The sequence below is a fragment of the Coenobita brevimanus genome, chromosome 49 (genome assembly GCF_032717465.1).
Source record: "Coenobita brevimanus isolate Jiangsu-jjx chromosome 49, ASM3271746v2, whole genome shotgun sequence".
NCBI lineage: Eukaryota > Metazoa > Arthropoda > Malacostraca > Decapoda > Coenobitidae > Coenobita > Coenobita brevimanus.
In genome coordinates, this window is record NC_137002.1 from 22,135,809 (window position 1) to 22,159,878 (window position 24,070).

Consider the following 24,070-nt stretch of genomic DNA (forward strand, 5'->3'; position numbering starts at 1 on the left):
AGAGAGAGAGAGAGAGAGAGAGAGAGAGAGGAGAAAGAAATAGAATAATGGAGTATTTATACAATCACTTTCCTGAATCAATTGTTAATGCTTTAATGCGATTGTCCATGTTTATAACCCACACATGAAATCCACTAAGTAGTCGCCTCGCATCTCTTATTTGACACACTGACCTTTATACATGGTACTTGTCTTGTGTCGAGGTGGCGGGCAGGTAAGAGGACTGGCAGGAGAAAACAAGGAGTCGCTACAGAAAGCATACTGTTACGTCCGCGTTCCACACTGCCACAGGCTCCAACAGCAGTAGTTCAGTACAGTAAGGATGTTGCCCAGTGAGCTGTTCTTCCTATGGTCAGCCTTTAGGTGTACAGTACACAAGATCAACTGAAGCATAAAATAAACACCGGCTTCTTAAAGTTCACTGGCTATTTTCCAAATAAGTACACTTAATGCTTGCCAACTTCACTTCACTATTCTTACAAGCACTGGAGCTTTACAGACTTTACTAACTGCTATTATACTTAATGTCAGACAGTGTTATCACACAACTACCGAAAATACACAAACTTCACAGCACTGACACTGCACTACACTCAAAATGAACTGAAAACCGACTGAACTTGTTCTAGTCTCTCATCCATCCTTATATAAGTTTGCATTGTTCGAGAATGATCTACTGCTCCAGCATCCTAGGACATGCTAGTCCGGTACCTGCCTCTAGCAACAACGGTTACCAGCTCGGAGACAGCCCAAACATGCCAGAGTTTTCTTACATTACATAACACTGTAAATTATTTATCATACTGGCTTAAATTAAATTAAATAATTAACAAGCAATCACATAAAGCATTATTGAGAAAAAGAGCACAACAATTAATCTACAACTTACGAAATAACTACGCTCACAAACAGCAGGCAAACTGGCAACTCCGACTCGTACCGAAGCTACGGCAAACAACGTGAAGCGTTGAGAAACATCTGGGTTACCTAACTGGCAAATCTCGCTTCTTAACAATACTTTTTTTTTTTTAATGCAAGGAAGGAGCCAACGACCAGATGCCCGGATAACTGTTCCCTCCAAGAAAAAAACAAAAAACAAAAACAACATAACAGAGAGCCAAATTCAAGATCAGTTCGTTTGTTGAGAGATATTTCGTCTTTGCACTAACTTTGCACATCTCTGTATCTTTATTGCACTGTTGTAACAATAGACTAGCACTAAATGTGATTCTAGTCATGAAGTAGCGCTATGGAGAGGATGTAGAGCCGTAGTATTGTCTTTTTGTGCTACTAAGTGAAATATGCTGCAAAAGAGAAAAGAAAAATCTGGGCCATGTTAAGATAAAAAGGATACAGTGATAATCTTGGATCCTATGTCTTTTGATTACCATAGCATTCAGGTAAGAGTTATGGTATTCATATTTTATGTCGGTGTAGTGTGGATAAGGCAGATTTTGAGACTGATCGGCTATCCATGTACCTAATAACTTTAATCGGCCTCTCTAAAATCGACAGCAAAAAGATTGGAACCAACACGAGACAGTTGCACACACACACACACACACACACACACATATATATATATATATATATATATATATATATATATATATATATATATATATATATATATATATATATATATATATATATATATATATATATATATATATATATATATATATATATATATATATATATATGCCCTCCTTATTTTTTTTTTTTTTTTTTTATGATGCGGTTTCCAGAAAAGGAAGTATATTCATTGTTTCATCATAAGTCAACGTATAAATTATCGGAATTCATAGTTATGAGTGTGGCAGTATTTCAGAGGAACGGCCATGGCTGGAATCCTGGTGCGGGCAGGTGGTATACTCAACTCAGGTGTCCATCCACCCTTTATGAGTTGGTGGGTAAAATGAGTACCTAGGGGAGGCAACTGTGGTAACCTGGATGCTGCAGTGGCCTTGTATCCCAGGATATTAGATAAAAAACCCGCAACAGTCTTTTTGGCCTAAGTTACGGAGATGAGCAACCATGGCTAAGTGCATCATGACGTCTGCCCCACCTTTACCCTTACGAATACCGCCCATCACTGTTGTTTTCCTCCTGATGTTAAATCCTTAACAATACAATAGGCATGCACTGAAAAATTAGGGTAAGAAATGTTGATCTCTAATGACCCAACTCATCAAGGAAAGGTGAGTCAGAGTCCATTAACTGGTTGACCTTAATTAACAACAGGTAGGGAATAGATACAATAGATAGCACAGTAGAAGAGGTGAAAGTAATTCAGTCCCTATTCCACATTATGAGTCTTGTGCAGCTATACCTATTTTACTCTAACCTGGCCCAAAATTCCCAACCTTCCACAAAGGATGCTGAGTTGTGGCAATAGATTGACACTAGTCACAAAGAAGTGCTGTGGAATGGATGTAGGGCCATAATATTATCCTTTTCTACCGCTGAGCTACGTGAAATAGGTTACAAACGATGAAAATTTTGGCCAGGTTGAACTGAATGAACTATGGGCATAAAGGCTGTCAACGTGTTGCTTTGGTCACACTTCACACAAATTCCAACATTAACAGTATGATTTGATGGTAGGTGGGGAAGCCCATCATCCACTCACTCTCTCTCTCTCTCTCTCTCTCTCTCTCTCTCTCTCTTCCTAATCTCCAATAGAAGGATGGTTAGTTGCAGGTGGAGGGTAACTTCAGCCTGAAGTCCACTGGGTTCGTATTCAAATGAGCTGGGGATTCCATCTGATACTACTGCTGCTAATACTACAGCTATTACTACTTTTTTTTTTTTTTCAAAATCACCTCCTTCCATTGAGGAATTATATTGTGAAGATCAAAATAAACCTACCTAATACAGTTCATCAGTTGGAGTTGTAATGTGAAGGTTAACACTAACTCTCATATTACAATCCGTTGGCCTCAAGCACGCCAACGGCTGTGGTTACCAACCATGTACTATTATTATTATTATTCTATTTTATATTTATTGATATTACAGTGTAAATAAAGACATTAAACTATTGGAGTCTCTGGTCTATGCGACACTCGACCACCATAGCTTCATAATCCATACCCGCCAGAGAGACCGGCCTGAAGGCTGATGATCTTGTGCCCCTGAGACATAGCAATGCAGACCTCACGAGGGAGAATAACAGTCATCTCATCCAGGCCATAACAGAACTCTGAGGTTGACGTTTCTTCTCAGAAAGAACCTCTGCAAGTCTCGATGGCGACAAGATCCCTGTCAGATGAATCACCAAACGGAGTATACTCGACCTGACAGATGAAACAATGCAACAACAAAAAGAAAACCACCCGACTGCACCACAAGCAAGTGCCCAGTCAAAGCTTGACGGCAACTACACTCCTCTCAATCCCATCATATATGACAGAATAACTGGAGATATGGTGTGGCGGAAGGCAATGCACACACAGGGAGGGGCAGGACCGTCAGGCCTGGATACAAAACCTTGGCGAGTAATCCTCAGTAACATGAAGTTCGGGACACAGCAACAGACCTTTTAACACCATTGCCTCACTGGCGAGGAAGCTGGCTTCAAGTCAGTGCAATAACATCGAAGCACTGATGGCTTGCAGACCAATCCCCCTTGATAAGAATCCTGGATGCAGGCCCATCGGGGTGGGTGAAGTTTTAAGATGGATTATAGGAAAATGCATCATGGAGGTGGTGAAAGATGATGTGAGGCAGGCATTGGCAACCACCAAGTGTGTACAGGCCAGCAGGCAGCAGTTCACTCCATGAGGAAACTATATGAGGAAGAGGATTGTCAGGCAGTTTTATTAGCTGATGCCTCAAATGCATTTATTTCCATCAACCGGGAGGCAATGCTGGACAACATCAAGGTTAAATGCCCAGCATTTGCCCAATATGTGGAAAACACCTACAAAGAACCAGCAGACCTCTACATTGTGGGTAAGACAGCTGCTTACGATGTCGGTGTAATCCAATCCACAGAAGGAACTACTCAGGGTGACCCCATCGCCGTGGCTATGTACGCCCTGGCTATGACAGTGCTGCAACAACAGATCAAATACGAGGCCACAAATGTAAAACAGGTAACCTATACAGATGATCTCACGGGACCTGGCAAGGTGGAAGATGTGAGGAATTGGTGGGACCTTGTAACATCTCATGGCCCTGAAATAGGTTACTGCCCTAATGCAAGTAAGTCCATCTTGATCGTGAAACCAGCTTACTATCAAGATGCACAGGAAGCCTTTAGAGGCATAAACGTGATAGTGACCAAGGAAGGTCAGAGGCATCTAGGTGCTGTGATTGGAACTAAGGAATTCAAAGACAAATATGAGAGTGTTAAGATAAAGAAAGAAATTCTTGTCTTCTCCCGCCATGGAAGAACCGAACCCCACGCAGCATACAGCGCATTTACCTATGGGGTAAAGCACAAGCGGACCTTCGTGATGAGGACCATACCAGACATCGAGTTGCTGCTACAACCACTGGAAGATGCTAGCAGGGACTCATTCCTCCCATCTATAACCAATGGCCGCATCTCCACACCAGAAGAGAGAGACCTTCCAGCATTACCACCCAGGGTGGGAGACGTTGGCATTATAAATCCAGCAGCCACGGCAAACTATGAACACAGAAACTCACTCAGGCTCACCGAATCCTTGTCACAGAAGATTTGCGCCCAAGTTGAGACGAGTGAAATCGACTACCAAAGGCAGAAAGACATAAAGATGCAGATAAGCAAGGAGCATGAAGCAACACAAAAGGACCAGCTGCAGCACATAATCGACCATCTAACACCAGACCAGTGCAGAAGAGCTGAAACTGCACTGGAGGTTGGGGCATCGAATTGGCTGACAACACTGCCTCTCAAGGCAAAAGGCTTCTATCTCAACAAAGAAGACTATATCGACGCCATAGCCTTGAGATATGGATGGCCAATAGAAAACCTACCTCACCACTGTGCCTGGCACTGCCTTTGATGCAAACCATGCAATGGTATGCAAGAAGGGAGGCTTTCTTTGCTTCCGACATGATGAAGTACGCGACCTCACTGCCAAAATGCTTCAGGAAATATGCCATGAAGTCACGATGAGCCAGTTCTGCTACCCGTGGCCGGCAAGCACTTCACCCATAGAACAGCAAACACATCAAATGAGGCAAGAGTGGATGTCAGTGCTCGAGGTTTCTGGACACGTGGGCAGAGGGCGTTCTTCGACATCAGGATATTCGATCCCATGGCAGCATGTCATCGTGAACTGTCTCTCGAAGCTGCACACAAAAGGAATGAATAAGAAAAAAACAGAAACTATCAAGAAAGGATCCAACATGTGGACCACGGTCGATACACTCCCCTTGTGTTCGGGTGGAATGGGTCCAGAGGCAGTGAGATTCTACTCGAGACCTTCCCCTGTCTGATCTTGCTGCCAAAAATCCTTGCCATACTGTTGGTATTCTGATTTCCTCTGCCTCGGTTGTTTATTCTCATCTTCAAGGTCTTTTCTTCCTCAGGTAGGTTGTCGATTTCACCTCTTTTCCATGTTTCAACCCGCCTTTGGATGGCCTTCATATTTTCTACAGTGCTAGCTCTTGGGCGGGTCTTGTTGAGGAAGAGATGTGGTATCAGTGCGAGAACCTTAAGAGAGAATGAGGGAATGGGTGAGTTATTGTTGTAATTGGCAATCAGGCGAATGATTTCCTTGATCATGTCAGTTGTAGTATTGCATTTGGGAGGTTCAAAAAGGTTACTTGACGACGATCCAACTATTTCATTATACGTGGTGTTCACCGGAGTTACTACATTTTCTCTGGATTTCCCCATCCAGTATGTGGGATGACCTTCTCGCATAGACCTGTGAGGCTGTTCTGCTTCCTTGTTGTTTGTCACTACCGTTCTGGGGAATTATATTACCTGGATGATTCCCTCTTTCATGCATTCCTTTATGGTGGTCTTCATCCTGAGTTTCATTTCTATCATAAACTTCCTGATGTTCCTCACCCCCAACTTCACTACTATTCACTTCCCCATGGTGATTTAACCCATCCAGCACTTCCATATCTCTCGCATCTTGGTGTCCATCCCCATCCTTCTCTTAACCACGGGGTCTTTCACCACCACGCATGTCCGTGTGATCGTGCATATTGTATGTGATCACCCCATCAATTTCCAACAATCTGTCGCCTGCCATGTCGGAAACGGTCAAGTGCCGCTTCTGGTGGGCTGTGATTCCCTAACACATTCATACAGAAAGGTCCCATCCTACAGTATGTACACGGCGACCTGTTTATTGCACATAAGCACCTGATACACTTATGCTGCCTACTGGAGCACTGACAACAATACTGTGGGATGGCTCTGGTGTTAATAAAGTTTATAAACTGTGGTACAGTATTAATAATAATAATTATGACTACTTTTTGTAGTACTTCTAAATGAAAATTAAATATAATGTTACTAGAACTACTGTTTTACTATACGAATCTTAAATTTAGATTTGATATAAATGAAGAATGTGCTTGTTTTACTTCTATTTTTATAGACAACATGATGAAGTTCTGAGGCAATTTGGTCGTTTTTCTCTAGTTTTGCATATGTTAATATGTAATTGGTTTGTCTTATACTAATAATCGACTGAACTGATACTGTTATGTATTTAAAGTTTGATATGAAGTAAAACAACACTTCTTTGTTCAAGAGTTAAAGAGGTGGCCAATGGGTGTGGTGCAATACTGTGGAGCCTTGTTTATTGGTAATGGGTCTTCAGGCTTTATGGTGCAGGGGTGAGAGTGGTGTGTAGTGTAGCGGCAGTGTGTGTGTGTGTGTGTGTGTGTGTGTGTGTGTGTGTGTGTGTGTGTGTGTGTGTGTGTGTGTGTGTGTGTGTGTGTGTGTGTGTGTGTTGTTTAGTGATATTGGGTCTTTGGAAGTTAGGTATAGGGGTGAGGTGTGGTATTTGATGTTGGGACAGTGCGTGCGTGTGTATGTATGTATGCGTGTGTGTGTGTGTGTGTGTGTGTGTTGGTGTTGTGACAAGTGATGTGTGATGTGTGGTTGTGGTGTGTTGTGTGGGTAAGGTAGAGGCACCTTGGTTTATTAAGGCACATTGGCATTAACAAGGTTTGTTTAGTATTTGTTTTGATTACAAGATTGTGATAGAGAATTTTGAGAGGGTTGAGTACGTAGTTCTAGTTTTTAATTTTATGGAGTTTATATTAGCCCTCTTATATAGATATATTAAAATTACCCTTATTACTACTGTATTTAATAATACTGGCGTACTGTATTTAAAACTCGGGCACTATGCTTAAAATTGTTATTTAATTGTGATCAAAACAATAGTAAATATATATATATATATATATATATATATATATATATATATATATATATATATATATATATATATATATATATATATATATATATATATATATCCAGTAAAATCAACGTTCTAATTATTACTATGTTTTTTATTATTACATTATTGACTTATCTACTGTGATTCTCTCTCTCTCTCTCTCTCTCTCTGATAAATGATGATATTTTGTGTGCAATATGTTTTATAATAATTTAAGAACAGTCAGTCATTGTGTGTGTGTGTGTGTGTGTGTGTGTGTGTGTGTGTGTGTGTGTGTGTGTGTGTGTGTGTGTGTAATTAATTCACCGGGTCGGTCAGGATCACTTGATGGTCGTGATCGTCAGCTTTTACCCTCCCGGAAGGGAGCTGAAAGCTCATATAGTCCGATCTAAGGGCAAGGCTGTGACCTTCACACACGCACACACCCGTCCCCTTGCTCAAGGGGGACAGTAACCACCCACTTCGTCAGTGAAACTTTTCGCAACCTGAGCGAGGCGCGAACTCCCATCCACCAGTTGGCAAGCGGGAACGTTACCACTGCGCCAGCGAGCGGTGTGTGTGTGTGTGTGTGTGTGTGTGTGTGTGTGTGTGTGTGTGTGTGTGTGTGTGTGTGTGTGTGTGTGTGTGTGTGTGTGTGTGTGTGTGTGTGTGTGTGTGTGTGTGTGTGTGTGTGTGTGTGTGTGTGTGTGTGTGTGTGTGTGTGTGTGTGTGTGTGTGTGTGTGTGTATGACGTGTTTACATTCTAGTGTCATCTAAGGTGTGTGAAAGATTACCTACCTAAATGTTTTTGTATGCCATACTTCTATACCACCAGGCCATGCTGGTGGTATGTATGTAGAGGATTGTTGTATAGTTAGTGGTAGTCGTTGTTATATTTAGTGTCTGATACAGTGTTTATAAGTTGTATTACTAGATGATGTGTATGCTAGTGATAATAGGTGATATTCAGTGTGTGGTAAGGCCCCAGTCACACTGCAGGTACGACTTATCGCAAACCACCCGCGACCTGCAAGTCATGGGTGGTTTTGGTGAGGTTTACGACCGGTCTTCATATGTCTCAGTCTAGCCGCAGGCCACCATGGCGACCAAAAAATCGTCGCGAGGTTTTTCGTGCTGCACGAAAAACCTCCCCGCGACCACCGATGTTGTGGCATGGAAGCTGCCCGGTGCGTGGCTGGACTGCGTCTGGCCGGCTTACAGACTGCGACTGGTCAGCGACACCTAATTTTTAAGCGGTGGTTGCCATCCAGATGGAGGCCAGTCGCCGCCTGCTTTCTGCGATGGCCGTCTGCACTCCGTCAAGGTGACGACTGGACTGTGGTGGCTGCCGTCCACAAGCCTTCTGTCCGGGGTGGTGGTTGAAGTCTGGCCGCCGTCCAGCTGGCGATTGGTCGAGCGACAGGTGACGGGCTGGACCGAGACCAGCCACCGGACAATCCACGGCTGGTGTCAGTCTAGTGGTCGTGGTCTAAACTGCGACAGGACATGGACCGGCTGCCGTTTGTCAGCGGCCTGCCTATGACCGGCTGGCCACCCTTCGGTGTCTTGACTTGTGTGTACCTGGCCATGGTCGCCGTTCGGCGGCCCACTGGACGGACGCTGGACGACCACCGGTAGCCAATCGGTGGCACGACTGCTCGGATACCTCTGTGGTCGGGGACTGGTTTCGCAATTTTCAGGTTTGCGACAAGTTGTACCTGCAGTGTGACTGGGGCTTAACAGTTTATGTGTTAGGGAAATGGAGTTAATGCTCCAAGGATAATGGAGTGAGCAAGAGGTGTGTGACAGGCATCCCACGTCTCCTTGTTATTTGTGGACAAAGTTAATAATTGAAAAATAGGCTTCAGAGAGGTACTTTTTTTGTATGTGAGGGTGGGGATACTTATACTATGGGTGTGTGGGGCAGCGCTCGTGTGGTGGTGAGTCCCCGGGTGGCTGATGATATAATATATGGTGTTGACAGCAGTCCAGATAACCTCCCAGGTCAGCACCTCGTTCGCCAACCATCCCTACACACACACACACACACACACACACACACATCAGTCTTCCTCCCCATTCACACCGTAATTTATACACTTTTTCACATTTTTGAAGCTGTATATAACTGATATTTAAGAATTTCTTTCACATAAGAATCGGTGTCCACTTTATGCTGGGGTGGGTATCAATTTCGTAGAGCCCACAATCATTGTTACTATGATTTCGAGACGATAATACGGAGTGCCTGGCACACGTCCTCTCACTCTACCACCCAGATCACACTACTACTACTACTACTAGTTCTACTACTACTACTACTAGTTCTACTACTACTACTACTACTAGTTCTACTACTACTACTAGTTCTACTACTACTACTATTACTACTACTACTATTACTACTACTACTACTACTAGTTCTACTACTACTACTAGTTCTACTACTAGTTCTACTACTACTACTAGTTCTACTACTATTACTTCTACTACTACTACTACTAGTTCTACTACTACTACTACTGCTGCTGCTGCTGCTACTACTACTACTACTACTACTACTACTACTACTACTACTATTACTACTACTACTACTACTTTTACTGCTGCTACTACTACTATTACTACTACTACTACTACTACTGCTACTACTACTACTACTACTACTACTACTACTACTACTACTACTACTACCACTAGTGCTAATACTATTACTAATACTTCTACTACTACTACTACTACTACCACTGCTGCTACTGCTACTGCTTCTTCTTAAAGTACTACGAGTAGTACTACTACTGCTACAACTACTTGTACTACTACTACCACTACTACTACTGCTATTACTGCTACTACTACTACTAGTCAATGGAAGGGGAAATAAACAGAGGGTGAAGGGAATACAGAGGGATGGACAAGATGGCCTAATATGGAGGTGGGTGGTTAAGTGGAATGAGGCGCGTGTACTCAGTGGAAATGGGTGTTATCAGAGAGGCGACTTTGGCGATGAAAAGATAAAAGTCACAGAAAGGAGATAGGGAAAGGATGTGTGTGTGTGTGTGTGTGTGTGTGTGTGTGTGTGTGTGTGTGTGTGTGTGTTGCGAAAAGGTAGCGGTTGTTGCAAAGGAGTGGGCAGGCTGGGCTTGTAGGCATTATCGTGTCTTCACTTCAAAAACTTTCTCCAAGCACAGGAAGGCGGGCATCATCATCATCATCATCATCATCATTATCATTATCATCAGTGATGAGGAAGAACAAAGCAAGAAAGCAGTGTCCTCATAAGCTTAGCGTCTTCAATACAGCAATAAAGATAAGAAAAAGACAAATCTCTGTACGGCGCGCGTCAATTTTTTCAATACTTCCACAGAGATTAGATCATCTCCCGCTGCACAATCTAAGTTACCTGCGATCAAGAAAATACCGCTAATGGCGGAGAAGAACATGGAGAAAAGATCTGCACTGGGATGCAGTCAGGTATGTCAGATGCAGGTATACACAGGAACATGTATACACCAGGCACGGGTATACACTAGCCACAGGTATACACCAGGCCCAGGGATACGCCAGGAACAGCTATACACAAGACACAGGTATACACCAGGCACAGGTATACACCAGGGACAGATATACACCAGGCACGGGTATACACTAGCCACAGGTATAAACCAGGAACAGGTATACACAAGACACAGGTATACACCAGGCACATTTATATTCCAGGCACAGGTATACACTAGGAACAGGTATACACTAGCACAGGTATATGCCAGGCACAGGTATAAGCAAGGCACAGGTATATGCCAGGAACAGGTATACACCAGGCACAGGTATATACCAGGTATATGCCAGGAACAGGTATACACCAGGCACAGGTATATACCAGGTATATGCCAGGAACAGGTATACACCAGGCACAGGTATATACCAGGTATATGCCAGGAACAGGTATACACCAGGCACAGGTATATACCAGGTATATGCCAGGAACAGGTATACACCATGCACAGGTATATACCAGGTATATGCCAGGCACAGGTATACCCCAGGTATACGTCAGGAACATGTGTACTCCAGGCACAGGTATATGCCAGGCACAGGTATACACCAGGCACAGGTATATGCCAGGTACAGGTATATACTAGGAACAGGTATACACCAGGCACAGGTATACTTCAGGCACAGGTATACTCCAGGAACAGGTATATGCCAGGAACAGATATATGCCAGGCACAGGTATACACCAGGCACAGGTGTATTCCAGGTACAAGTATATGCCAGGTACATGCCAGACACAGGTATATATATGTATATATATTTTTTTTTTTAATAACAGAACGGAGGAAGGAAAAACAATTGGGGAAAAAAAAATAATCCATACACCAGATTACTGGTGTCCTCTGTTCATAAAATATCTGTAACAGTTAGACTTGAACAGTTGTGGGTTGAAATTTGGAGGAAAACAACTCTGGGGAAGCGAGTTCCAGAGAGATGCAGTGCGGGGAATGAAAGAATTCTGATAGGCAGAAGTTCTGCAATATGGATGAGTGACATTCCAGTCATGAGCGCTACCAGATGCCCGTGTAGCACGAGGGAAGGCAAGGAGAGGTGGCACCATGGACGCAACTTCGTCTGAGCATTTGCCAAAAAAATATCTGTAAAATAATGCAAAGGAGGCAACATTCCTTCTTACTTGCAGGGGAGGTAGTTTATATGTAATGGCAGGGTTGTTAATGATTCTAACAGCTTTATTCTGAATTTTGTCTAGTTGTCTTAATGCAACCTCTCCACAACCATTCCACAAGGGTGAGCAATATTCAAGCTGAGAGTGCACATGAGTCTTATAAATTATAGCTAACTGCTCATCGGCGAAAAAGTTACGGACTCTGTACAATAATCCAAGTTTCTTTGAGGCGGTTTTAGCAAGTGATCTGACATGAGAGGTCCAGCTGAGGGCACTGTTAAGTGAGACACCAAGAATTTCAATACTTTTGGAGATGGGAATATTAGTAGCACTGAAGGTAATGTACGAATCTGGCAATATCTGTCTATTAGTAAACTGTATATATTTAGTTTTACTAGCATTAAAAGAGACAAGGTTGTTTTGTCCCAATTCACTGATTGTAGATAGATCTTGATTTATGGAGATGGCTGTACTGAGTTGAGAGGTAGAGATATTAGACTTTGTAAATGGATGTCTGAGTGTGAATGAACTATGTAGTGTTGAGTCATCTGCATATGAGTGAATGGGATTGTGAGTGACAGATAGGAGATCATTAATATGAACCAGAAATAGGGTTGGTGCCAGAACTGATCCCTGCGGCACGCCGGCGTTCATTGAGTGGAAATTCGAATATACATCATCTACTTTTACTCTTATTTTCCTGTCACTAAGATAAGAAGAAATCAAAGGAACAAAAGACGTTAGTCCATAGCAAGGGAGTTTGGACAGCAGGGAACGGTGCCATACTCTGTCGAAAGCTCTAGAGATATCAAGAGCTACTGCATGAGTTTCTCCAAAAAGATCAATTGATTGATGGATGGTATGATTTAAGAGATTGAGTATGTCAATGGTGGATCTTTCATGGTGAAAACCGTATTGTCTATCACTAATTAAGTTGTTGGATTCAAGATGTTTAACAATATGCTTATTAATTAAAGTTTCAAATACCTTACCAAGAGAAGATGTGACAGCTATTGGTCTGTAATTGGAGGGGTCAGACGAACTTCCTTCTTCGGAACTGGGTGGATATTGGCTTCTTTCCATGAATTTGAGAATAAAGAAGTACGTATGCATGGTCTGAATAATTTAGCTAGGACAGAGGCAAGTTCAGGGGAACACTTTTTCAAAACAATTGGCGGAATTCCATCTGGGCCTGGAGCTTTGTTGGTAGGTAAATTGTCTAGGATGGATTTTACGTATCTTGTCTGTATTATAAGTGGGGCAATTTCGGGAGAATCAAGTTCCAGTACTGAGACATTCTGGCTGGTATCATCTATGGTAGAGTTTCTTGCAAAGGTACTAGCAAAGATATCTGCTTTCCCACGTGGGTCATTTGTAATATTGCCATCTGAAGATTTTAGTGGGGGAATGGAAGATGACTTGTTAAAGTTATTATTGAAAGAATTAAGAGTTGACCAGAATATTCTATTGTCATTAGGGTTGTTAAGTAGTTTTGATGCTTGCTTTTGAAGAAAGTTTGATTTAGATAGATTTAATACAGCTGTTGCATGATTTCTAGCAATTTTAAATTGGGAGAGTGATTCAGATGTTTTTGATTTTAAGTAAGAGTTATATGCTAATGACTTTTGGGCTGTTGCTCTGGCACAATTGCCATCAAACCATTTTGGAGAGTTTGATCTTTTAGTGAATTGTTGACTTGGTATGAATAAATCCATACCAGCTAGTATTAAGTCGCAAATGTGGGACTGGGTAGACTTGGGATCACTAGAGAAGAAAGACTGCCATGGAACATCAGCAACATAATTTCTAAATCCATCCCAGTCTGCCCTGTCAAAGTGCCATCGGGTCACCCTGACAGGTTCGGAATGGGGAGGTGTAGGAGGGTTAACTAATGAGGCTTTGATGAGATTGTGGTCAGAGGATCCAAGTGGTGATAGTACCTCTATCCTGTATTGATCTGGATTATTTGTCAAGAATAAATCCAAGAGATGGGCATTATGCCAGGAACAGGTATATGCCAGAAACAGGTACACACACACACACACACACACACACACACACACACACACACACACACACACCGCTTCCCTGCTCAGTGGTAATGCTCTCGCCGACCATCTTCTAAGACGTGGGTTCACGCCTTGCTCGGGATGGAAAAAGTTTAACTGACGACGCGGGTGGTTACTGTCTCCCTTGAGCAAGAGGAAGTGTGTGTGTGTGTGTGTGTGTGTGTGTGTGTGTGTGTGTGTGTGTGTGTGTGTGTAGGTGTGTGTGATGGTCAGGGCTTTTCCCTTAGATCGGAGTATATGAGCTCTCAGCTGTCTTCCGGGAGGGTAAAATGCTGATGATCATAATCATCACGTGATCCTGACCGACCCAGTGAATTACACACACACACACACACACACACACACACAAGAAGGAAACAAAGAGGAAATCCAACAATCTATCTTAAACAGTCAATTCTACTTTCCTCCAGTCACACACCACACCCAGGCAGTTCTGTAGGTTGGAGATATTTTATATTACCATTTCGAGAAGTGTAGCTAATGAAATTTTCTCTGTACTAGTAAGTCATCCTTAGTATTTTGAATATCATCTTTCTTTGGGTGAAATATATTATAAGAAAAATGTGATATAAAACCAATAAAGCCAGTATGTTTATATCCCTATCGCGTACATGTTCACCATAGCGATAAGGACACACGCCTTACCCCCAATCGTAAAGAAAAAAATGTGCTATAAATGCAACTAAAGCTACCGAATTTATGTCCCTATGTAGTATGTGTTCACCGCAGCGATATGGACACACTCCTCACTGCTTTTATGAAATCCAGATCGTTAAACTGTTCCCTGCCCCAGCCGGGATTCGAACAAGGGTCATTAGGACTGCAGGCCACCTCTACCGATTCAGCCACTACCTTCTCAGATATATATATATATATTGTTACATAGCCTATGATTTCATCATTCTTTGTGTAATTTTAACGCACAGTATGCTGCATGTTTGATCACGAGCGTGTTCTGCCTCAGTCCCCCCCTTCTACCGTTATAGTAGAGTAAGTCGTCCTTTCTGTTGTTCAGAGCAGGATTGTCAGCTCTTTGTCCCCTATGGCTTCATTTGCGTGTCCTTCTTACAAGTTGTATCAAGCTCTGCCGGCCCCTAGATAATGAGCTCAGTCTCTGCATCATTGCCACTTGGATCTACTCCTCATTTTGTTCACATCTCTGTCCTCCCCTGTACAGTTATTATTGTGAGTGCTCAGGAAGTCTCCAACCATCTAGCAGCTGTGTAATTTGAGTATAAGTGTTATTGCATTTTGTTCTTGTACTGTATAGCATAAGTTGTTAATTTGTAGGCCTAGTGATATTTTGTGATTCATGTGAGTGGATGTTAGCCATCATTAATAATATTTTGTATCTGTAATAATTTATCTTGCATTAACTGAGCATTACCCAGTGTATTTTCATTTTATCAGGGCTAACTTAGATAAATTTACTCTTGCTAATTTCGTGTTAATAGAGGCTATTGCAGTTAACCATATATTTAACCTGTTTTTTTGCCATTACATTATCCTTATGAGTCCTGAATGTTTTGTTGTTAGTTTGAGCATTAAACTTTAACTTGTAATTTTACCTAACTCTTTTGTTTTGAACCTGGAACTTTACGGGACAGTAGTGATTTTTAGTATTCTCACTTGAAGTGTACATAATCTTTCTCCGTTCCGTAACAATATATATATATATATATATATATATATATATATATATATATATATATATATATATATATATATATATATATATATGCCCCTCTCCCGGTGACGACTCTAAGAGATGCCTGGAACCACTGTCTGACTCACTTCTTCATTTCTGCAAGATTTGAGGCCTATCCTCTAACTTTCTCTCTGTTGAACATCACCTCTCCCCTAAACCTCACCTCTTCCTTACTGAGACTCAGCTGTCTGAGGCAACTGACAGCAAACCTTAGTCTGTATTCTCCTACTTTCTCTATACTCATTTCAAAGCCAAAGGTGGCTGTTTTGTAATTGTACACAACAACTTATCTTGCCCTCGGTCTTGATTCTTCTGATTTCTCAACTCTGGCTTCGGCTCTCCTGTCATTCTCTGACTAAATATGTCTGCGCTGTATATTTATCCCCTAATTCTACCGACTATCAAAAATTCATTGACTATCTTACTTCTGCGATGGAGAACATTCTATTCATTTCTCCTTTCTCTGAAATCTCCATTCTAGGAGATTTCAATTTCACCACCACCTTTGGCTCTTCTCTCCTTTCGCTAATCCACCTGGTGAACAAGCCTACACCTTTTCTATCCTTAATGACCTAGAGCAGCTTGTACAGCCCCTACCCGTATCCCTGACTGCCTTGGAGTTAGCGCTTACCTACTTAACCTCTTCCTTACAACTAATCCTTTGCTTACACTGTTAATCTTTCCTCTCCGTTGGGCTCCTCTTATCACAGCCTTATTACGTTAACCTGTCATATTGCCCTGATACGGCCTGCAGACCCTCCAAAAGAAACATCGACTGTGGCACTTCGGAGCTGGGGACTGGGAGGCCCTCAGACAGTACTTCTTTGATTTTCCCTGGAATGATAAATTCTTCCGTGGCCGGGAGCCATCTGAGTGTGCCTTGAGCATTACGGAGGTTATTCTCTCGGGCATGGAAACATACATTCCTTTCTCATATCCTTTGACTAATGCAAGAAAGCCTTGGTTTAATCACGCTTGTTCTAATGCTGTCCACAACAAGGAGAGGGCCTATAAAATGTACCAGAGTCACCTCACTCCTGAATCACATCATTTTTATGTGTCTGCATGGAATTGTGCTAAGTCTGTTCGTCGCACTGCTAAATGTAATTTCATCCATTCTAAAGGCTCTCAACTCTCCAACTCGAATTCTCCCCGCTCCTTCTTGCACCTTGCCCAAAACCTATCTAACAACTTCACTTCATCATCCTTCCCTCTTCTTTTCTACTCTGATGGCTCTGTAGCTATTTCTTCTACTGATAAAGCATATGTCATCGCTAAGACTTTCTCCTCCAATTCCACCTTAGACGATTCCGGTGCTGTCCCTCCATGACTTCCTCTGACTTCCTCATGGCTGACATTAAAATTTCTTCAGCTGATGTATTTTCTGCCATCACTGACCTCAATAATAACAAGGCATATGGGCCTGATGGGGTCCATCCTGTAGTTCTCAAGAACTGTGCTTCTGTGTTCACACCCTGCCTAGGTAAACTATTTTGCCTTTGTCTTTCAACTTGTACCTTTCCTTCTTGCTGGAAGTTTGCTCTCATTCAGCCAATCCCAAAAAAGGGTGACCATTCCCAACCCTGTAACTATAGTCCAATTGCTTTAACATCCTGTGTTTCAAAAGTTTTCATGGCTATTCTTAAAAGAAAAATTTTAAAGCATCTTTCCTGTCACAACCTTTCTGATCATCAGTATGGGTTCCGTCAGGGATGCTCCACTGGCGATCTTCTCGCTTACCTTTCAGACTTCTGGTCATCTTCCTTTCGGGACTTTGGGGAAAGCCTTACCATTGCACTTGACATCTCAAAGGCTTTCGATTGAGTCTGGGATAATTCTTTAATTTCCAAACTGCTCTCTTACGGTTTCTATCCTTCTATCTGTGCCCTCATCTACAGCTTCCTTTCTGGTCGTTTTATAGCCCCTGTTGTAGACGGCCATCGTTCTTCTCCTACACCTATCAACAGTGGTGTTCCTCAGGACTCTGTCCTATCACAAACTCTCTTCATTTTACTGATCAATGATCTTCTAAGCTGTACATCTAGCCCTATCCACTCGTATGCTGATGATTCCACCCTTCACCTTTCCATTCGGTTCCCGCAACGTCCATCCCAGCAGTTTCTTCAACAAACAAGGGATGAGGCTATGGCACACCTAATGTCTGACTGGGCTTGTATCTCTGACTGGGGTAAAAGTAATCCTATTGTTTTTAATGCATCAAAGACTCAGTTTTTGCACCTATCAACCAGACAAAATCTTCCACAGGAGTACCCACTAATGTTTAATAATATCCAGCTCAATCCTGCTTCATCCTTGAACATGCTTGGGGTTTCATTCACTCGGGATTCATCTTGGAAAGATCATATTACATTTCTTGTAAAATCAGCTTCCAAGATATTAGGTGTGCTAAGCCGACTCCGTACTTTCTTTACCCCTGCACAGTTGTTGACTTTATACACGGATTTTATTCGCCTTTGTGTAGAGTACAACTCTCATGTATGGGAAGGCTCCCCACATACAGCTCTTCTCAATAGGGTGGAGTCAAAGGTTTTTCGTCTCATCAGCTCTCCTCCTCTTATTGGCTTCCTTCAAGCTCTGTGACTTCGCCACATTGTTGCCTCTTTATCTCTTTTCTATCGCTACTTCCATGGTCACTGCTCCTCTGAACTGTCTGCTTGCATCCCTCCACCTCTACGACGGTCGAGTAGCACCCGTCTAGCAACAAACTCTCATCCCTACTCTGTCCAACCAAGAGTTAACTGTTACTCCCAGTCCCTCATTTATGCAACAGATAAACTCTGGAACTGTCTCCCTCTGTCTGTTTTTCCGTCTTCCTATGATCTCCAGAGTTTCAAACACAGTGTGTCCAGGCATCTCGAAATGAACAGATCTTGAATTTGGCTCACTTTTGTATTTTTGTTTTTTTCTTGGAAGGAATTGCTTGTAGGCTCCTAGCCTTTGGTTCCTTCTTACTCACGTGTATATATATATATATATATATATATATATATATATATATATATATATATATTGGGTGTTTGAAAATACAATTTTCTTTGCAGGTAATTGACCCACGACGTTCATCTTGTGGCAAACTCTTACTCAGTAGTTGAGAATTTTTTCAAGTTTACATTTGAAGCTTTGCAGCGACGATTCTAGGCAGTCCTCGGACAGCATTATGCACCGGATAGGAACACCATAATCGGCACCCACTAGAAGTTTATGGAGACCGGATCCGTTAAGGACAAACCCCGAACAGGAAGACCTCGAAGTGGGCGGAGTGAGGAGAATGTCGAAACTGTTCGTGAGACTTTTGCTCACAGTCAATGAAAGTCCATTCGGTGAGCAGCTGCAGAACTGAACATCAGCGTGACATCTATCAAACGGATTTTGCGGCGTGTTCTCAAGCAGTATCCGTACAAGATCCAGTTGGTTCAGAAGCTGGAACCTCAAGACTATGATTGCCGGGTGGAGATGTGTGAGACACTGCTGCATCACTATGAAAGAGACCCATCGATCCTGGAGCACGTGTGGTTCAGTGACGAAGCACTCTTCCACCTTTCTGGTCACATCAATCGGCACAACACTCTTCTCAGGGGAACTCACAATCCTGTGGAAATTAGTGAAGATGAAGGAGACACACCGACATTGGTCGTCTGGTATGCCATCTCTTCAGCTGGGTTGATTGGTCTGTTCTTCTCCTGGATAAAGATGGAAATTCAGTGAACATCAACGGAGACAATTACCTTCGTATGCTTCAGGAGTTCTGGATCCACCAATTGTCAGCTGTAGCCGACATGCAAGAAGTAATTTTCCAGCAAGACGATGCCCGTGCTCATTACTTGCGTGAGGTTCGCTCATTTCGAATGAACAGTTCCCAGATCGCTGGATTGGTCGTTGTGGTCCCATCGAATGGGCTGCTCGCTCACCGGATAGTACACCATGTAACTTCTTTTTGTGGGGCTATATTAAGAGCCAAGTGTACACCACCATGCTGCAAGACCTCCCCACACTAGAAGAACAGATCAGGAATGCATATGCTTCTGTTACTTCTGAAACGTTGTCCAGTGTCGGCCAAGAATGCGTCAAACGATGGCTCGCTTGTTTTGAAAAAGGCGGTGCCCACGTTGAAGTGTACCAGTGACTTTCCAGTAGACGTATGAAGCCAAGCTTGATGCCACCAAAGTTCTTGTGAACCGTAGACTCAGCAACCAAATAGTCATGATTTGGTTCGTCTTGTAATATATATATTGTTACGGAACAGAGAAAGATAATGTACACTTTAAGTGAGAATACTAAAAATCACTACTGTCCCGTAAAGTTCCAGGTTCAAAACAAAAGAGTTAGGTAAAATTACAAGTTAAAGTTTAATGCTCAAACTAACAACAAAACATTCAGGACTCATAAGGATAATGTAATGGTAAAAAACAGGTTAAATATATGGTTAACTGCAATAGCCTCTATTAACACGAAATTAGCAAGGGTAAATTTATCTAAGTCAGCCCTGATAAAATGAGAATACCAGATAATACTCAGTGAATGCAAGATATATTATTACAGATACAAAATATTATTAATAAGGGCTGACACCCAAAACACATGAATCACAAAAACCTTACTAGGCCTAAGAATTAACACCTTACGCTACACAGTACAAGAAAAAATGCAATAACAGTTATACTCAAATTACACAGCTGCTAGATGGTTGGAGACTTCCTGAGCACTCACAATAATAACAACTGTACAGGGGAGGACAGAGATGTGAACAAAATGAGGAGTAGATCTAAGTGGCAATAATGCAGAGACTGAGCTCATTATATAGGGGCCGGCAGAGCTTGATACAACTTGTAAGAAGGACGTGCATATTAAGCCATGGGGACAAAGAATTGACAATCCTGCTCTGAACAACAAAAAGAACGACTTACTCTACTATAAGGGAGGAGGGGGGGAGTGAGGTAGAACACGCTCGTGATCAAACATGCAGCATACTGTACGTTAGAATTACACAAAGGATGATGAAATCATAGGCTATGTAACACCTCCCCACAAAGAAAAAGAAATTTACAAAGGAAATTTCTTATTACTCTAAAACAATCTGTCTAAAGTCTAGATAAGCAATCTGCAATAACATTTTCTTTCCCCTTGACATGTTGTATGTCTAATGAATACTGAAGAAGTAGACTCCATCTTGTGAATCTCTGATTTTTATCTTTAAACTTACTAAGGAATTTCAGTGGGTTATGATCGGTATAAATGACTATGGGGTCAAAACCAGAACACAAATAAAATGAAAAATGCTGTAAACCCAAAATCAAGGCCAAAAGCTCTTTCTCAATAGTTGAGTAGTTCTTTTGAGGTGGAGTAAACTTCTTACTGTAATAAGATACAGGGTGTTCAATACCCTGATCATCCTCTTGAAGCAAAACAGCCCCAACTCCTGTATCACTTGCATCAACAGCCATCTTAAAAGGGTTAGCAAAATTTGGAGTAGCGAGCACTGGATGACTTAATAGAATAGCTTTAAGTTTGCTGAAAGAGGATTCACAGTTATCAGTCCAGACAAATTTAACTCCCTTTTTCAGTAGGTCTGTAAATGGTGATACAAGAATTGAAAAGTTAAGAACAAATCTCCGGTAATAACCTACCATTCCCAAAAATCTTTGTAGCTCTTTCCTACTTTTAGGTCTGGGAAGATCACTTATAACCTGAACCTTAGCTGCTGGTGGTGCAACATGTCCATCACCAATTACATACCCAAGATACTGAACTTTAGCTTGACCAAACTCACACTTTGATAAATTAGCTACAAGATTAGCCTGAACTAAGCGCTCAAGAAATTTACTGACATGGCATAGGTGATCTTTCCAGTTGGCACTGAAGATTAATACATCATCAATATAAACAACACACCCTGCCAAACCCTCTGTTACAACATTCATGAGCTTCTGAAATGTGGCTGGTGCATTCTTCATACCATATGGCATTACAGAACATGCAAAAGTCTTTCCTAGTGTTACAAAACATGAGATCTCCCTAGCACGTTCAGTCATAGGTACTTGCCAGTATCCCTTTAACAAATCAAACTTACTTATGTACCTAGCCTTTCCGATCTTGTCTATGCAATCTTCCACACGAGGGAGAGGGTAAGTGTCTGTTTTGGTTATCTGATTAACACGTCGGTAGTCGATGCAAAACCGCTGTGACCCACCTGGCTTAGGGACTAGAGTGACAGGAGAACTCCACTCGCTCTGACAAGGCTCAATCATCTTGTGGTCCAACACGTAGCCAAGCTCCTTCTCGATGAGAGGAACTTTCACTGGGTTCACACGGTAAGGAGGCAATTTAATAGGCTTTGCGTCTCCAACATCGACATCATGCATCAACACAGTGGTTCTTCCTGGAGTGGCACGGAACACTTGCGGGTACTCCTGCAGTAATGCCAAAAACTCCTGCCTTTCCTCGGGAGGTAGATGAGAAAGCTTAGTCTGGAGATCATTCATGATATCAGGATTCTTCCCCAAACTATCACTCAGGCTCATGCTGCATGGGAGAACTTCACTTGCAGACTCGGGTGGAACAGCTACAGTGCAGACTGGGTTATTTTCGTCCCGCCTGTGATATAACTTTAGCATGTTGATGTGACAAAGTTGCTTGTTCTTTCTACGATCTGGTGTGGAGATGACATAGTTGACATCACTAAGTTTCTTCTCCACGAAATAAGGACCAATAAACTTGGCTTGAAGAGGTTACCCATGCACTGGTAGCAGAATCAAAACCTGATCTCCTGGCTGAAAGTGGCGTAACCTGGACTTCTTATCATACCAAGTCTTCATCTTCTCCTGAGCAGCTCCTAAATCCTCTCTAGCCAGCTGTAAAGCAGTGGACAGCCGTTCTTTGAACTTCATCACATACTCCAGCAGGTTGACGCCAGCATTCCTTGAGTAGCTTAAGGGGTCCTCTTACTTCATGGCCAAACAGTAGTTCAAAGGGTGAGAAGCCCAGTGATTCATTTGGAGATTCTCTTGCGGCAAATACAACGAATGGAAGACCTTTATCCCAGTCTTTCTGATGTTCCAAACAGCATTTCTTGAGCATCGATTTGAGTGTTTGATGATATCTCTCCAACGCTCCTTGGGTCTGGGGATGGTAAGCTGAAGACGTGATCTGGGTGATGCCGAACTCTTTCAGAGACTGCTTGAAAACATTTGACATGAAATTACTTCCCCGGTCTGACTGTACCTCCTTGGGCAGACCAAACTTTGTGATGAACCCTAGCATTTCCTTAACCACATTTTTTGCCGAGATATTTCTAAGTGGAATGGCTTCAGGATAACGAGTAGCCATATCAATCAGGGTCAACACATAAGAAAATCCTGAAGAAGTCTTAGGAAGAAGGCCCACAATATCCACCAACACACGGGTGAAAGGCGCCTCAAAAGGAGGAATGGGAACTAGAGGTGCAACCTTTTCGGTCTGATTACACTTCCCCACAACTTGACAGGTGTGACAAGACTTACAATACCAGGAAATATCCTTGAAGATACCTGGCCAGTAGAAGTGTTTCAAAATGCGTGCCACAGTCTTCCTCACTCAAAGGTGTCCTGCCAAACTGGAATCATGAGCCACTCTAATGATATCCTGCCTACAAACACGAGGGATGACAACTTGATGTACAACCTCCCACTCACAGTCGGCTGATGCTGTTGGGGGTCTCCACTTCCTCATAAGTACTCCTGACTTTATATAATAACAAGTAGAAGCACCAGCTGACTCTTCCTCACTGCAAGCAGAGTTAGCTAGACCTTTCAACTCAGGGTCACCAACCTGCAACTCAACCAACTCTTGACGAGACAAATTATCAACACTACGGGGTACTGCCTCATCTGGTGAGTGGTCCAAATTAGCAAGAAAAGTGTCAGCTAGGATAACATCATCATCATCATTATCCTCTAAGTCACCAGTAACTTTAGACTTAGCCCTAGTGACAGCACATGCAGGGAACACATCAGGGACATCACAATCCTGGGCCGCAGCCATTGGCTCACTAGACAACTGAAGAGCTGGACACACTTGACTTCCACCAATATCATTTCCAAGTAAGAAAGTTACACCTGACATTGGGAGTGTCTCAACCAACCCAACCATAACGGAACCATTAACAAAACCAGACTCTAAATTCACTCTGCACAGAGGGACAGAGAAGTAATTATTCCCTACACCTTGTAAGATTACAGTTTCATCAGAGGAATTAACATTAGAGCCT